The sequence below is a fragment of the Pseudopipra pipra genome, chromosome 14, assembly GCF_036250125.1.
Source record: "Pseudopipra pipra isolate bDixPip1 chromosome 14, bDixPip1.hap1, whole genome shotgun sequence".
In the NCBI taxonomy this organism is placed as follows: Eukaryota; Metazoa; Chordata; class Aves; order Passeriformes; family Pipridae; genus Pseudopipra; species Pseudopipra pipra.
The window spans coordinates 5,239,080-5,257,160 of record NC_087562.1 but is presented as its reverse complement, the minus strand read 5'-3'; positions in this window follow the sequence as shown (position 1 = coordinate 5,257,160).

Below are 18,081 nucleotides of genomic sequence, written 5' to 3'. Positions count from 1 at the left end.
CTATGAGCTATCTGTAGAAAAATCTCCCTATTACTACAGACAGCTATGTTCTTTGTAGATAATATATGTACATCCTCAGATCCTGATTTTCTAAGGTTGTAAATCCAACACTCAGCAGCAAATCTAATACTTGAAAACACACTTTACTGTTGATGATGATGAAAAATAGTATTCACTGTTTCCAGCAGCAGAACTGCTGCTTGATCCAGTCAGCCTAGATGCCTAAATTGTAAAATGAGTTTATTTGCCTGCAGAAATACTTGCAGGATGACGCCAAGGGACTGAACAGAAAGACAGATGGGGATTACTGGGCCATGGGATCAGGAGGAAAAGAACAAAACTGGAGTATAAAAGAAGGATATGGATGCAAATGGCCATCTTTAGCTATATTTTTGTGACAGCTCATGGTGTGGAGATAAATGGTGGGGAGGTATCACCATGCAGCATTTTCGCAATAAAGGAATATTTGGGAGTTTTGAGGACCAGACAGACCATAATGGAAGTTTTACATCTAAATTTTCTTAAATTTAGAGGTCTTAAAAGTCATAAAAAGAGCCAGGAGGGAGGGGCATCACTGTAATAAATAAGGCTAAAGATGTCTGTTTTCCTCCCATCAACCCCAGAACTGCAGATCTCATCATGCCTCTCTTCTCAAGCCGTCTCCACAGGTATCAGATCAGGTCTCTGGTCTGTCACTGAACTGAATCCCACTTGGCAGAGGCAAGAGAGGGCTTTGGAGGAACCCAGGGTGTTCCCAGAGGTGTACTGGGGGGAAGGAAAGCAGAAGTGGAAGTGTAGTGTAGCAAAGCAATAGAACAACTTAGCATCTTGGAAAAGTATCAGATTCTAAAAATAATAAAGGGATAAGCCAACTCTTCTTCTTTGGGGTCAGTCATAAGAAGCTGTGGGCTGAAGCTGTGATTACCTGGAGTGGAAAATGCTAATAACTTCAGTTATGGCTTCTATAAAATGAACATTATCCATTAAAAAGACATTATCTCCTCTTTTTTCATATGCATGGACAGATTCTGAGGTGAGGCAGAGCAAGTGCTGGAAGGAAAAAAGACCCAGCCACCTATAATGTAAGAGCCAGAGCTATAATATGGTCCAGACCTTAAATTCCAGAGGCAATGTGGAACCAGAGGAGAGGTGGAGGAGGGGAGGCAGTGGTGCCACAAAGCCTCTGGCCCGGGCTTCAGGGACAGCCACCACCAGGCAGGGAAGTTCAGCACCTGTGAGGGGAAGAGGTGTCAGATCAACAGCAACACAACCAGAAGTGCTGAGACTGTGGAGGAGGGAGCTCTGCTTCTGCTGCACAGATACCCATCACAGAATAACTTCTGAGGGGAAACAAAGCCAGCCAGCCCTCTCCACTGCTCAAGGTCAAGTCCAGATAGGGAATATAATGCTGTTCTTGACTGCACTGCAAAGAGAAAAAGCATTTTGGTGCCTTGTCACCGAGTTCAGCCCTTTCCAATCACTAATCACAGTGCAAAACCACACCCAGTTTGTGTTGTGAGGAGTGAGCCCAAGTGGATTCTTGTGGCTTCTCCAAGGAAAACTGGACTGAAAACAACTTGTTTATATAGGCCACCATTCAGTTATTTAATTATAACTTTCACCCCCCATGTACAGAGCTGGATTTGAACCAGTAATCAAAGGATCTATAGCTCATACCAATAGCATAAAGGAAATATTCTGGATTCTTTTAGCTCATGGAAGAGATTAAACATTCCTCTTTAAGCACCATGATTTCTTTTTTCTCTCTTGTAGAGTCAGAAATAAAAAAATCGTTTCCTCTTTGTTGTACCATGAAATCTCCCTTTTCTAATGAGTATATGAACCAGTCATTTCACCCTTAATAGGCCACTTACTGAATGTGATGGAGGAGATAATTAAATGTGACAGATATTCGTATACATCTATCTTAAAACTAGCACTCAAAGATTATAAAAGCCATAACATTCTCTTAATGAAATATGGCTGAACATGAGAAAAACACATTTCACTGTTTCTGAAAACAACTGCAAAATTTAGAGATAAACACTGTTAACACTTGATAAGCCTCTGTGGTTTTGATATGTACCACAGACATAACAGGAGCAAACAAAAAAACCCTTTTTGAAGTAGATGAAAGCTGGAGATAAATTTGTTTGGCATCCAAACAAGAGAGAATGAGTATGAAAGTCCAAGAGAATATACTCAGTATAACTACTGCAGCAAAAGAGAGGCTTTTTATAACTTGTAAAGTAAATGCCAAGGAAAATTCATTTAAATAAACCTTTTCAAGACTTCAGTGCTGAATTTCAGTGGACATCAGTCAGTTCCTGGGTGGTGTTAAAAGGGCTGCATGGTGAAATATGCTGGGAAATCAGCTGGATCAATAGATGCCAGGGTTTCCTCCATTCAATCTCAGTCCTGCTCTATTCACCCAGATGGGTCCCTGGCACTTACACTTAACTCGTTTAACTAAGGGACAAGGAGATGTTATGGAAGATGGAGAAGTAATTATTTAGAATTCAGAAGCCATGAAAATGGGATGACTCTTAGGGCTCACGAGCTGACAGCTACAACCAAGCACACTGCCAGGAGACCACAGGTGTGCAGCCAGGACCCAAAGCCAGGACAGTGGGAAGGAGCACCAGGGAAGGACAATGCTCCCTCTTCTCACCTGCCACAGCACCACTGCCATGGGAAGCCAGGTGCCTGTTGAACAGCTGCTCTGGAAAAGTGTAAGCAGTCAAACCTTTATGAGAGGTGAAAAATACCAGAAAATAAAACAGTAATTTAAAAAAATATTGATATCTTTGAAGAAGCCCAGTGAAAGGGATGTGAGGAGGAATGCTGCTGTGGGGAAGGTGGGGGAGCAGAGAGGAGCACTTGGTCATCTTGCTACCAGGTCTCAGACATAATAAAAATGCCTTCAGGCTGCAGTGATCCATGTGTGTTGAACAGTATTTCAGTAGGATAGGGTGATGCTGTGGGATCATCTGAGACTCCTCTCCAAGGCTGATGATGGGTTTCTACTTTAAATTTTATGCTCTTTGAAAAGTACATGTTTGCCTTCCTGTGGGGAAGAAACCGGTTTAAGGATTGCTAAGATTGTTGTCCTTCTGACTGCATTTCATGTTGCTGCGGTTTGACTCCCTGAATTCCAGGGAAACCATGCCAGGATCCAAATTACCTGAAGGGGAATAACCTTCTTTTCCTTCTTAGAGACAATCCTCGCTCAGACACCTGCAGAATTCAAATTTATTTACAAGGGATCCCTTGTTTACACAGTGTTTAGACTTGAAATTATCAGGGGAGAATAAAAAAGCCACATCATCTTAGGGCTGTAAAACCTATTTCTGGCACAGATACACTCTCCTGTTCCTCCTATCCCTCTCAGGATGTTGCTCTTTTTGGGTTGGGTTAAACGATTTGATGAGCAGCTTCCAGCGGAGAAAAGTACTTTATCCCACAGTTTTGCAGCAAGAGCTGAATACAAGGTTCCAAGGCAACGGTGGAGCTGTGTCATGCAAGTGGTTGGTACATGCCCTCTCAGATGATTAGTGCTGTTAGATCCCAAAACTTGGCCTCATAAATAGAAACAGGCATTTTGGAGCAGGGCAATGCCTGGCGGTCGCAGGATGTGTTCCAGGAGCAGAGTTCCAGGAGTTGAGTGAGATGCCTGAATTCCCTCTGGGGTGAATGGAGAGGATTAAGTGCCTCAGAATGAGATTCAAAGCAGGCAGCAAGTAAAGCAGGGGAACACTTAAGCCTGCCTTAGGAAATACTAAAGAGATGGGTGTATTTGAAATCCTCCATATATCCAGGGTTTAGCATTGACCCACATCCATGAGATAGGAGATGCTGTGAAAATGGGATTCAGAGCCCATAACCCCTTTCCAGAATTAATTTGTCACCTTTGAGTAAAAGACTCCTGCTTGTTGTTAATGCCAAGGTTAGAAAGCAGATGGAGCAGGAAGTGGAGGCTGTAACCACAGCCTTTGGAGCAGTGAAAACACGCGCCTGGGAAACTGGAAACCTGTGTCTGAGTTCCATCTCGAGTTTGAGAGACAAAACTACATCCTTTCCTTTCCAGAAGGCTACACATTAATCTCAGGGGCCACTTTCCCTTTCTCTTTTGGAGTAACAGTACAGCAAATATTAGTGGGGCCAGAGATGGAGAAGGGAACAAGGTGAGGGACAGCAGATACAAACGAGCATCGCGATCCCTTCCCCAGAGCCCTGCAGAGTGAGGAGCCTTAGCTGCTGGTAAGGACATGTAGCTTTATGCTACCTCTGACATGTAAGGAGAGATACAGCAGGTGGAATGGCAAGAGGAAACCGTGCTTTGATCATGAACAAAATTTATTTCAGGTCCCACGAGAGGAGAGAGGCCATGGCGGGAGAGGGAGAAGGTGGTGGAGGGGAGCCAAGCCATGGCAGCTGCAGGCACTGGGAATGTGTTCTGGTTACCAGGCTCTCATCTTGCATGAGGAAAGCCTTTGGATGAAACACTTAAAAGAGCAGCCTCTAGCTGTTAGCTGAAGATTTTATTAATTTCCATGTATGTGCCCTTGCAGAAGGTTGAATTTCTTTCTATCTCCTTCAGCCCCGGTGCCCTACAGCCCTCTCCCCGTATTCCGTGTTGGCGGCGCTTTCCAACCTGTGTCCTTAGGGAATATAACCCCCACACTTCTTCACCTTGTGTCAGTGTCATTAACAGGAAAATTCAGCAGGACTCATGGCAGGCATGATTTTTAGTCTCCCTCCTCCTTTCATGTCTCCTTTTGGTCAGACAAATCAGCACCACTTCAAAGCTGCCCACCTTCCCCAGCACCCGGAACACCTCATACGGGCTGCTTTAGAGACACTGGGATAAATCAGATCAGCTGCATTTCCTCTCCTTACTTAACCTATTGCTTTTGGGGGTTTGCTTTCAAACAAAACATCAGGGTGGTTTGGCATGAGCTATGTTTAGTGAAGCTTAGTTGCATTTTCTGTTTTCCACTCAACAAAAGGGTTGTTTCCCACCTTGATCAGCTCTGAGCCTCACGCAGAGGCTGCACCACCAACGGGGGATCTTTTTGGTTTGATGTGACAAAGACATATATTTTCTAAGCACAGTAATTCCTTCTTCTTGGTAGCATCCAAAATTACTCTGCCTGCCAAAATTGACTGAAAAATCAATAATTTGCTATCCTGGGTTAAATGAAGAAGCCTGCTGTTGCCCCCATGATATTTTATTTGCTCTTCTCCAGTCACACCAAATTCATACCAGTTTGAGCAGTTTATTGCCAGACCTGTGCTTTGTTTTGCCACTTCCCTCAGAAGTCTGGCATGGAAATTATCTAGTCCCCCTCCCATGGATGCATTAAGCTTTCTTCTTTAAAGGAATCTCAAAAATGCAAACAAACAGTAATGGGGAAAAATAAGGCTTTTTGGTCTTCTGGAGTGAAGAGATTTTTTTTTTCCCTTCAACATACTGATATGAGGAGGTTAATGTGTCACTATAAAAGAAATGTGGCACTCTGCTGTTCTCTCATGGAATACATTACTTCAATTCTCACTATGAATTTACATCTTTTTGCCTGAGATGGAGTTTGGCACTTAGTGCGAAATGAATCTTAAATATTTTGAAAGTATAATGTAACATCTCAGCAAATCCCTGAATTGTGCTTTTTAGAAACTTTAAGGGCTAGCTGAAGCTGACTTTAAAAAGAATAGGGAATTACATCTTTAGGTGATGCTTTAGCTGCAGATGATTCTTCTACAGTTTTTAGATACTTTATTTATCCAATTGTATACTTGGGATATACTCTTTATATTCTTTTGGGGTGATTTTTATTTCGAATGACTTTACATTTTTTGTTTAAATATCATATACATATATGCATGTAAAACGTTATATGTTACCAAAAATTACTTTTTAACTAAACCAAAACAAAAATCCAGAAAAGCCATGAAAATACTCTAAAAAAAAGAGATGTGTGTGATTTATAATTGTTCATCTACATGATTCATGATTTCTGGAGCCATATCTGAACCATTCTGGTCAAGACTTGGGAAAGAACTGGTGTTGAACTCATCATTCTCTGACACTCCCATCCAATTTATTCAGAATAATCTGCCCTTCTGCTTATATCAATTTTATATTTTGCAAATTGATGCTAACATCAATCAATTCAATTCTGTTTTACATGGATTTAAGACAGAAATAAGGGATGCTCTGAGTTTACAGCTGGAAAGCCCAAAACATTCACCAGGGCAAAACAATGTCTCTAGAAAGCCATTACTGGATGTCCTCAAGCCAATGAGCACAAAAAAGTCCCCTGCAAAACCAGTCATTCATCTTCTATGTCCTTTTACAGTGAAATAATATATAATACAATACAATATACAATACACAGTACAATATACAATACAATTACAATAATATGAGCTTTTACAGTGAAATAATATGTCCTGGGATGGACTTAATGCAGTGGAAAAGGACAGCTCTGGTGAGCAGATCCCAGAGGAGTGGGAGCACTGAGGGACACTGAACTTGGCAGGATTACCTGTTTGGAGAGCTCTCCCACTAAAGGCTGATCCAACATCCATCAGGTCAGTGGAAATCTTTCTCTCAGCCTCAGTCAGCAGCGTTTCAGGGCTTTGAGATGTGCCTGTTTTCAACTCTGGCTTTGACAGTGTGGTGAGCATGCAACATGCACTGGCAGGGGTTATACTTTAATAATCTTCCCTCTGGACTAATTAATTGTTTTACTTTGCAATTCATTAACATCCTAATGGTCATTCAGGTCTTGTTTGCAAACAAGGGAAAAAAAAAAAAGCCTCAAAACATACAAGAGTGCTCATTTTGTAAGACTGAAATGGAGCTCTGTAACTCCTGGTAACACTGCTGGTTCATCCCAATGAACAACTCCCCTTAAATCCAGTTGCAATATTTTATATAAATTAATTACACATTCTGGAAGAAAAGGTCCTATTATTTTTCATTATTTTCAGTATCACCTTGTAATGAGAAACGCTGAATAGGATCATCTGACTGGCCTAGACTGTAGCATCTTTTATTTGATCAGAAAATCTCTTGTTTTTCTTTTCCTGTTACAAAAATGAATAAACCTTGAATGTTTCCTTTTACCGAAGCTCCACCTATTTGCATCTTTTTTCCTTTTTCTTTTTTTTTTTTTTTTGCATTTTCCTTTATTCTGTCTATTTTTGCAGCTTCTTTTTTTGAAACAAGAATGCCCAGATTAAGCACACACCATTTACAGAGTTACTGAGAGCCCCGTGCTCCTCGTTCATGGTCTCGCCCCTGGGTCGGTCTGTGCTTGCTGACTCAGGAAGTTTTCCTTTCACAGGATGGCTATGCCTCTATTTATTTCTTCTAATCAGGCTGAGCCAAACATATGCTCCCTTGTGCTGGAACTCTCTCCTCTCTAAAATTGTTTTGGCTGAGACTTTATTAGGTTTTTAGATCTATGCTGCTCGCCCTCTTGTTCAAATCTGCTTTTGGGCTTTTGTTTTTTTATGCTTCTCTCCCATCAGTCCTTTTAAAATGAGTAACTGTCAGAGCTATGAGATTTATTTTTATTCTTGCCATGGGTTCCTGCTAACAGAATGACCTATTCCAGAGCATGTTCCTTTGCTTGACTCTCTTTTCTTTCCCACCACAAGAAATAAGCGCTTACAAGAAAGTTTGGAGATTTGACACTGGGAGCAAGGGGGAAATAGGGGATCCAAGAGTCCCCAGATCAGAAGAGGAGACATCCAAAAGAATTGAATTTCAGCTGCAGACTGATTTCTGAGACTATTTCGCAGCTAAAGAAACAAAAGAAAAGCTGGGGCTGGAGGGAAATGAGAGCAGTGTAGAGGGCATGAGGAGTCTTTGTGTTTGGGATAGAGTTTTGAGCTTAATTTAAATGATAATTGGAAGCAGGATGCAATGGGGAAAAGCAGACAATGAGGATACAATAAAACAAAGGACTGACCAGGCTAAGTGAAGAGACATGGACAAGTTCTTTCAAAAATCAAAGGTAGAGCTGGTGTAAGCCTGGAAAATCCCTTTCTCTCTGTCCTGGCAGCTGAAAAAATTCTGTTCAAAATCAGAACAAAACCAACGAGCATTTGAGAATTCCTATCAGAAGGAAAATCCCGTGGAAATTAATTTGGATAAATCAAACTCTGTTAGCTTGACGTTCCAGTGCAGCAGGGAGCAGCCACCTGCCTGGCTGAAGGGAGTGATCTGGGCTGGCACAGGAGGGATGGACCTCAAAGTCTGACAACCCCGGGCCGAGCCAAGGCACCCAGTTTTTGTGAACTCAAAATTTCAAGCTCCTTCAGGAGGTCTATGACAGGTAACCTTCTGGACATGAGGCCCCTGGGCTGCCAGGCAAGCAGGGATGTCTGGACAGAGCTTTCTGCACATGGGGAGCTGCTTCCAGGGGGCACCTCAGCACCTCAGCAGTTGGGTAAACCTTGGCAGAACAGAACCAAACCTCCTCAGATTTATATGAAAACTGGTTCATTTTGACAAAGGGACATTTTCTGATGAGAAAATAATTTCCAATCAAAATCTTCGCTTGACCTATTTTATGTTATTCAGACCAGTGCACTGCTGCAGCAGAAAAAGGGCATGTGAGACAGGATATGGGATGCTCCTTGCTCTTTCCAGACCATAAAAATTACTGCACCGCATTTTCTTATGCCATGAAAATACAGTGGGTTAAATTTGATGAACTTTTGAGCCTAAAACATCAAGTAGTAGAGAAATAGTTTATTGCAAACCCAGGAGTCTGCCATCTCAGTCCTCTCTACTAACCTTAGTAACCAGTGTGCACCTGTGATCTGGAAGAATTTCATTATACTAAAGGGACAGTTGTCAAAGATGGAAGCTTAATTTGCCTCTCCAAAAGCAAATACCTGTTGCTGGTCTTTGATGCCCATACCCAAGAAATCTGGGTAAAATTCTCCAAAACACTAACAGATGACAGCTGTAATTCAGTTTATCATGTCCATGCTATGGATAGTTTTGATGATTCCTGTACTGATAGCAGTGGAAGCGCTCACTGACTGAGTACTCACCAGTGTGAGCTGAGGTTAGGCACTCAGCCTCAGAGAGAAAACACAGGAAAAAAGCTGTTTTCCATCCCTAGGGTTTAATTTTGATGTCCTGGATGTTCTGCCTCCCGAAGCACATCCCAGGATGTTGAGAAACAGCGAAGGGAGGAGTGCAGAGCTCAGGTAAACAGGGATATGCTGGACTGCTCTTTTTATAGGCAGTTCCTGAGCCAAATCTGGCCACCTGCATTTTGCTCAGCATTTTGGCTTGTGAACAGAGAATATTTGCAGCTGGGTAATTAAATCTATTTGTACTTATCTGTACACACATATTTTTCAGGTGGAAGTTCCGCAACCATCTTGCAAAATGCAACCCTTGATGTATAGAGGAGATAGCAGCAGTTATTAAAATAAACATTATTTCCATATCAAAATGCAATCAGAAATCAAAGTTTTCTCTTGGATTTTTGAAATTTTTAGTGGAAATTTGGCCCCAGCTATTTTCAGCAAAAGTACAAGCAACCAGTGTTTGGGAGGAAACACATCTCACATATGCATGTGCAGAGATGTGGTAACTTGTCACACATTCAGTGTTCCCACATATTGGGGTCTTCACACCTGGCAACAGATAAACTGTGATGTTCCCCTGATATTTTATTTTGAGCCCCTATCCAATTGTATTTTTTAATTTTTTTTTCATTTCTTGGCTTTTTTATATATGAAATAGACACAAAATTTATAGAGAGCACTCACAACTGCACAACTACAAAGAATCTGTTCTCTAAAGTGACTCTAAGATGGAAATCAGAGGAAATCAGCAACAATGATCTAATGAACCTAAAATCTGTAAATCCATTAAACTGTGAACAGTAGAAAACTCAGCACCCGGCAGCTGTTTGTGTGAGCTGTTGTATAAAAGTGTCTCTGTTAATGGGCTTCATTCCCAAGTGGGAAACACTTGTTAGCAATGCAGAAAATTCAATTCTGAAACCAGTCACGTTATACTGTACAATATATAACAATAGCAGCAACCAGAAGGGCCATTTTATCCTATGTTTTGACAGAGGTTTAATTCACAGTTGATTTACAGCTTGACCGTGAAGACCTGGAAGTCCACGCACTGGGTTTCAGCCTGGGGAGAACTTCACTTTTAATACTTTACATTAAATATAGTTTATTGTTGGCCTATTCTAAAGGTATAGAGCAGCAAGGACAAAATAAAACAAAAGTTGGTGCCTTTTGGCAGTTTTGTGGCAGTTCTGAGCATCTTCTGAGCAGAAAACACAAATTACATCCTACTGACAAGCTGAACTATTGTAAAATATAAATGAAGTGAGGGAAGTTTTGGTTCTGGTGTTGCCTTTCTTTGGTTTTCAAGGATTTTTTTTTTAAGGATTTACAGTTTAAAGCCTATGAGTAGTGCTTATGCCTCTCTTGAAGCTTGAAATGTGTCAACTGAACACAGGCAATAATTTATAAAGCAATCTCACCACTTCTGTACCTCTCCACCCCTTTCTCCCCAAGAGCCCAGGTGTTGGCATCCCAGTGAGCAGCACCTTGGTGCACTCCCTCAGTGCCACTTGTAGCACCAAGGGGGGGATTGGAAATACTGTGAGGGTACCATGCAAGCACATGGAGCACCCAGGAAGCCCCCAGAAATTAAACCCTTCTGAGTGGGTCCTCTGCACACCCCTCTGATGTCTCTCTCCATCCCACCAGCCCTGCAGCAGGACCCTGGCCATGGGCTGCCCTCTCTCTGCCCTCCCTCTCTCAACAGCCACATCCCATCACCAGCAGCTTTGCTCAGGCCCTGGAGCTGCAAACAAACCTTTTCACTGGTGCTTCTCCCGATGTCTGGGACCTGGATATCAGGCCCATGGAGCACACAGAATAACCCATATATCTGCCAGAAAGGCATCAGGTGCATCTCAGATGTGCAGCTTCCAGCTGGTAATGGGCTGGTAACACAGAGGGCAAGATAATTGATGACTGTTTTCATCCAAGTGGTCTGGAAAAAGTGAGGGAAGCAGTATTGTCTGCCACGTGCCCAGCACTACCACAGTCCCTTTATTCTCTTATTAAAAGCAAAAACTTCAAGGAGCTAAACCCTTGAAGGGTTTAACTCCTCCAGCACAGACAACCCCGTTTACATCTCCGATGACCCCTGGGGCTCTGATTTTCACATTTATGACCAACAGTTTAAAGTCCATTCCTGGCTCTTTTAAGTGCCTGACCATGGCTTGATTGCCCATTACTGAGGCAATCACTTAGTTCTTTGACTCAGTGAGCAGCACAGGTTAGAGGATGAAGAGATTCCTTTTGGCAATTACCGGTTGTGAAGTTTCCCCATGTTAAATACTTGATTCTAACGTAAGTTTATAATCCTCCTTCTTTGGCCACGGCAAATAAGAGTTACACAGAGTTTTCCCATTAATTACTATTTCTCATTTTTAGATGAGGACCTAAGCATTTCAAGCCTCGCTTATGCAAGCCCCAGGAATGGATATGCATGGATGTCTAATCCTAGTAAACATTCAATGCACAGCATAGGACTGGTGTCAGTTAATGCAAGTTTGGCAGCCTCTTAGTACCTGTGCCAGAAAAACGCTGCTGTTGTACCCTCCAGGCATGGTGATGAGAAAATTGTAGAGTCACAGGTCCAAAAAGCTAGCACAGAGACTTCAGCAGCATGGGAGGGCTCAGGACTGGAAAGGTTGGCCATTGCCCTGTGGAAGCTTACAGCACTGATCACAGGCTTTGTGCACAGTGTAAAGGGAGCTGCAGGGAAGATCCCAAGCACTGAGTTTTAGCTGTTGGCCTCTTGCTATTCCAATTGTTTCCTTCTGGCCATTCACCACTGACACGGAGGTATCAGCTGTGTGAGGGGATTTGGTTTTAAGCCCTAACACAGCAGTCACAGCAGTTGGTTGTAGCCCTGACTCGGGGCTGCAGCTCTGCCTTGGGTGGCTCCAGGGTTGCTCCACTCTACCACCCACAGCCAAATGGTAAAACAAGGGACCCCTGCTGCCCCTAGAAAAGTAACCAGTGGGTAAAATGCAGTGTTATCCCTTTCTGAGCAATACCCTTGAGCTGAAACATTCTACTGGAAATCAGGAGTCCATCTTCCTCCCCAGTGGCATTCAGGATTCAAGGTGGCAGAGAGGGTGATGTCCCAAACCGAGAATATTCCTGCATTTCATGTGTCATCAGCTGAAACAAGGAGCTACTTCTGAGGCAGGGACAGGTGTCTGGCAGCCTGGAGCAGGAGCAGAGCATCCTAGATTTGGTCTGGGATTCTGGGATTCTGTGGTCCTTGGCTGCGTGACCAAAAAGTGGCTTCTCACTTTTGCTTACATTTCACTCTCTGAAAGCTGTGTGGAAGGACGTAGAGCTGCCTTGGTAGCCTGTGATATTCTCACTGCTGGAAATTCATCTACATATTGACTCTTTCAGAGGAGGTTTGATGGAGAAAGGCAGTATCTTGGACCAGAGTATTTGCACTAAAGCCCTTGAAGATCAATGAGCCAGAATGATCAGACAATTCCAGGTACTTCTGGGGACTGCATTTATCTTACAAGCCAGCCTTAAAATTTGGTTTTCATACATTATTCAAAGTCCAGATGCACCTAGTCTTTATGTATTTTTTGTTGCTCATAAAGTCTCTTCATTGCTTTTATTACCACTGTAATAATAAAGTGTCCTTTTTAATATGCACAGTACAGCCACCAAGGCTGTACTTACTAAGCAAATGTTTTGGATCAAGTCAGTTTGGCATAAAACAGATGCTGACAATTCCAAATGGAAACCTCTCTCCTGCAGGAACTTCCAGGAGTTAGGAAATTCTGCCATATTGCATAACACAGAGGCACCTTGTAACCCTGGGAAAATGCTTCTGGGGTGTTGTTCCTATCCATGTTGCAGCAAGTATTTTTCTCTAACTAAATATGTCTAAAATACATTGTCAGGATGTGTATATACACAGCACAGGGCTACATGGTTGGTTTTTTTCCCCTCTGCTTGTTTGCACTTTCATATCAAAGCTTTAGGGAAAATATATAAAAATTATCAGCCTACATAGGCATATGATGCATTTATGTATATGTTTACATATATAAATGCATGTATTTATATACACATATTTTAGCTAGGATTCAATGCCACTAATCCACATTTCTAAGCTGTGAGGGGTTCCCAAAGCTGGTCAGAAGTTGGAGGGTATCTGCCTGCTCATGAGCATGCTGCAGTCACCAAGAGGGCCTCAGCTGTTGGCCCCAAAATTCAGAAGGATCCAGCATGGAAACCAGAGGTGTTTGTAAACCCATCTGCTCTTTGACCACAGCATCCTCCAGAAGTGGGACCTATCCTCCAGGTTTCTCTCCCTGCAGCCAATTTGGGTGCCCCTGGGGCTAGGTTAGGTCTCACACTTAGGGGGACGCTCTGCAGGTGTGTGGTTGCTCCGGGGCTGATTTAAGCAGCTCATCCCCAGCTTTGGCCTCAGCTGTGCCTCAGCCCTTGTTGGCTCTGACCACCTCCCACACCCACAGCTTCTCCTGCTCCAGTTGGCATTCTTCTTCTCACAGGGAAGCAGTTTTCCTCCCTCCAACCACAGCAGAACCTTCAGCCTCCAGTTATCCCCATCTTTATTGGATCCTAGCCTGACTCCAGCAGAGCAGTTCAGAGGCAACAATGACCACGCAGGAGTGGGACAGCAGGTAGGACAAAGCACTGGCTTTTCTCCTTTCTTGATGGCAATGATTGTGCTTTGGTCTGGTCTCTACAATAAATATATAGCTCCTGTATTCCTCATGCTGCTGCTTTAATTTAAATTCTTTCTGGAGCAATGTACCCCCAAAGGTTTTGAAAGCTTGAGCCTGAACTGTCAATACTTGTGTTACATGTACCCAGAAAAAGGAAGAGATAGGAACAGCAGTTGTGTTGGCTCTCAGGTGTGGTTTTGTGAGCTCAGCCTGTCAATAGAGTTTCTCTGGATTTATGCTGGTGTAATTAAATATGAAATATGGTCCTCAGTGGTAGGCAGGCAAGGAACACATGACCCATTAAAAGAGGACCCTGAATTTTTATGGTACAATTTTAGTTGTGTTTTATTCAATTGATGTTATCTATCAATGATTCTTCTTCGTGTTTCCTTTGTTTTCTCCCTGCAGCCTGTTTATTTGCCAACACTGGGGAATTTTGCTTTTATGAGGTGTTCACATTGTTTGCTTTAAGGCACCTATTTAAGTGTCTGAAACACTTTGGGTTTGTAATGTTTGAGGTAAATATGGTATTACTCTGACATGTACAACATGTAAATATCTACGGTATAAGCATTCTAAAACACTCAGAGCTGAAGCTCCATTCACCCAAATATATGCTGTTTTCAATAGAAGTAGATTAGGATTGAGTATAAAATGGCTGCATAAATGAACACAGGGAAGTAAAAATTCCCTTCTCCCCAGGCAGTGGTTTAAGTCTGCCCAGATTTTGTTGGTGCCCAGGTGGGCCGCGTTCAGGTGCTGTGCTGCTTCACTGCAGTGGGTGTTTGCTGGGTATGCTGTGAGCAGGAGCCTCAGGAAGACTCAGGTTGAATTCTTTTCTCTGCTCCAGCCTGCTTTAATTCTGTGTGTGCCTCCACTGAGCCAAAAGGACTTCACCATTCCTGATGAAACTTGAGATAAATGCACTGAAAACTGTGAAAGTCTGAAATCGGAGGTAGCAGGGCCGTGTCAGCACAGGTATATTCTGTTCTGCTAATCTCTTGCTGCTGAAGTCTGCAGAGAGGAGGGAGGTTTTAAGCTGAACAAGCGTGACAGGGTCACACAGGACTTCATGCACCTCAGGGACAAAGTTTCAGAAAAGAGTTTCAGTTTTTCATCAACAGTCTCTGCAGCTGAAAATCAACCAAAATTGTTTAAAGGGCTCCAACAGTGCCATACAGATGACTGTCTTGGGGGAGCAGGGTGGTTGTTAGGCCATCACCAGTGTAAGCTTATTGACCACAAAGCTGTGGAGACAATAAGTATGGAAAATGTAAGTGTGAGGCTGAAAAACCTTTGGAAAACATCTTTGTGAACATGTAGGTTCTCGGAGGATGTTTCCCACCTCTCTATTGATCTGTTGATGTAAGTCACAATAAACGTCCTGCTCAGAAGAAAAGGACTGCTTCCCTCAGAATGTGTCTTAGACAAAGACTGTAATCATTGCTCTCTAACAACAGCAAAATCCATCTTGGACTTGTCTGCGTGCAGCAGATCTGACGGTCTCGTATGGGAAGGTGCGTCCGCAGTTAATTGCTGCTGTCTAGTTTATGGAGGTATTATCTACACATCAAGCTCCATTTCACTTAAGGGCCCCAGTTTGCCTTTTAGCAGGATTTGAGGCAGGCAGGAGCAGAGGGTGCTCAGATCTCAGAAGAGATGGGAGGTGGCAGCCTCTGAGGAGGCACTCGCTGTGGCCGGAGACGCAGCACCAGACCCTGCATTTCCCACACGGCTCCTCACCAGGCTGCTGCTGTATTTATAGCAGCAGGGCTCTATTATGTGCATTCTGCTGAGAATTACTGAGGCAGAGGAATGAGCCTCTGCCTCTGCCTGGCATCAGTGCTCCGTTCCAGCTCACGCCGCGGCTCCAGGAGGGTGAAAACCCACTTGAAAAGCCATCCGGGCTTCATTATTTATTAAAGCTGGGGAAAAATCAAGTTACCCGAGTCATAAATACATGGGTAGCATCGGTTAATCCTGCAAAGGCAGCGCTCTTATCACAAAAACTTCAAGCACAAATAAATTGTTTCTGGGACCAAGAACACATTTACAAATGTGACTGAAGCTGCTGGCGGTATTAAGATGAAGGTGCAGCGAGGTTTAGGTGATGAAATGAGTGATACTGAGGGTAATCCTGAAATACACACTTCTATTAGTAGTGCTAAGTATGCTGAACAGTAGTGTGCCAGAGATTTAACACAATGGCACGAATAAAAACCAGACCAAAGTGTATTTTGGGTGGTAGTGACCTATTACATGTAGTGAGCTGAGCACATCTTTGCCCTGCAGTTGTGTAACTGCTCTGGGGGATTGTTTGCCCAGCTCTGGTTTAGTAATGAGTCACCCTCTAGAAATTGTGAGGCTCTATTCCCTTCTGTAGATGGTTGCTTGGGACTGTGTCTGTTTGCCTTCTGTGCAGACCATGTCAATAAAATCACTGATGTAAGAGCAGGGATTAAGATTACGCAGAACCAGGATTGTGTTCTAAAATTGACGTGCTGCCCTTCTGATGTCTGTGTGCAGGGGGCACATGTTAGTGTGTCACCTTCCTGCTCCAGGCACTGTAATGGCTGCTTGATGGATTATCACCTGTCTACCCTGTGCTGCAAAAGAGTGAGAGACACAAGTTTGTATAAATTCAAGTTTAATTGCCTCTCACACCGGTGGCCTTATTTATTTTACTTCTAAGGGATGAAGGTTTGGAAAGGGTCTGAAGGCAGGTTTCAAACCCTTTTGAAAAAAACCTAATCTGCATCTCTTCTTTTAGATCACACTCTAATCCCTTTGACTGTTGTGATTACAGCAGACTTCAGAAGGTTTTTCCACCAATTATAGTCTTATATCTGGATGTCATCGGTAGAGCTTAGAAGGGTGCTTTCTAGTCTTCCTCTCTCCCCACAATAAAGCAGCTGCAGAGAAAACAGATGGCACAGAGTCAATCCAGTTGAAATTAATGGAGTCAGGCTCTCCACACAAATCTCTGCAATGAAAAAGGAGAGATTCTTTTTTTTCCCAGTGAGTTATGTACAAGATGTATGTTGTTTGTAAAGGAATTTAGTTCACGTAAGGGATAAAAAGCTGTAACCAGTGAAGAGGAAAGCCTGCTTTTTAAATCAAAACTCAACTACATGTACACAGGAGCAGTCACACTGTCTCAGTGGATGCCTTCACGTTTGGAGTTGAAGGATGGAATAATATTTGTATTCTGGCAAAATTATGTTTAAACCATAACTGTGCATGCAGTGATACAACATGCAGCCAGATTTTATCTGCAGATTAATAACAAATTTGTGACTGGACTCATTTGAACCCACATATGTCAATGCAAATAGTCCTTAACAATGCAAATAGTCCTTAAAAAACTGATCAAAATTGTGTGACTTCATGAAGAGGCATTTGTACATTGGTGTTTATAGTCTGTGTCCATAAAAATCTGGTTGCACAGAGAAGCAGATTTACAAAGGTCTTTTGATGCCTGCAGGGAGTTTCAAAAACACTTTAGCAATTAGGCTCTGAATACCTTTATGACTGGTGCAAATTAGGTGACTAATGCAGGTGCTTTGGTGAATCCCACTAGGCTCATAGGTGCATAAATAGGTGCCTAAACAATGTTTACACGTTTTCTCCATGGTCCTTAGGCCTTTCGGTGACATATTTCGTTCCTTCCTCTGAGTAATGGAATTGTCTCCTCCCTGTGAGTGACCCACTTGTCAGGATCTAATGCCATGTCTTGCAGCTGCTCCGTGCAGGTGGAGTCATGGCTGGGGTTGAGCCAAGTGAGTTAATACTCCTTCTCCTCTTGCTGCTGCTTGGAAAAGGTCCAAAAGTGCATTGCACGTACAGAGGGAGCAAGCAGGTCTGCTGGAGCACACCTGTGCTTGGCACCTGGGAATAGTAGCCTGGATTTCCAAGTATGGATCATCAGATCCAGGCCTGCAGCACGTGGTGGCTGTGCACCAGCCAGCTTGGTTAGTGCAGGACCGTGTCAGGAGAAGCGCTGGGTGGATGTGTTAGAGACTTCTTTCTGCAAGAATGTGTCACAGTCTGGATGGAGTAAATATATCTGTGTTGGGGCTGGAGTCTTACACTGTTGTGATAAGACAAAATGACAGGCGTGCTCTAAACAACAATCGTGCAGCTTTTCGACAAAAATGCGAAAGCTTTTTTTTTTTTTTACTCACAATAATGGGGGAGTTAGAAGAAGAAATGGCAGATGCAGTATAATGAGGGTGAAAAAGCATTTCAAGAGGGACATCAGAAGATCCTGATT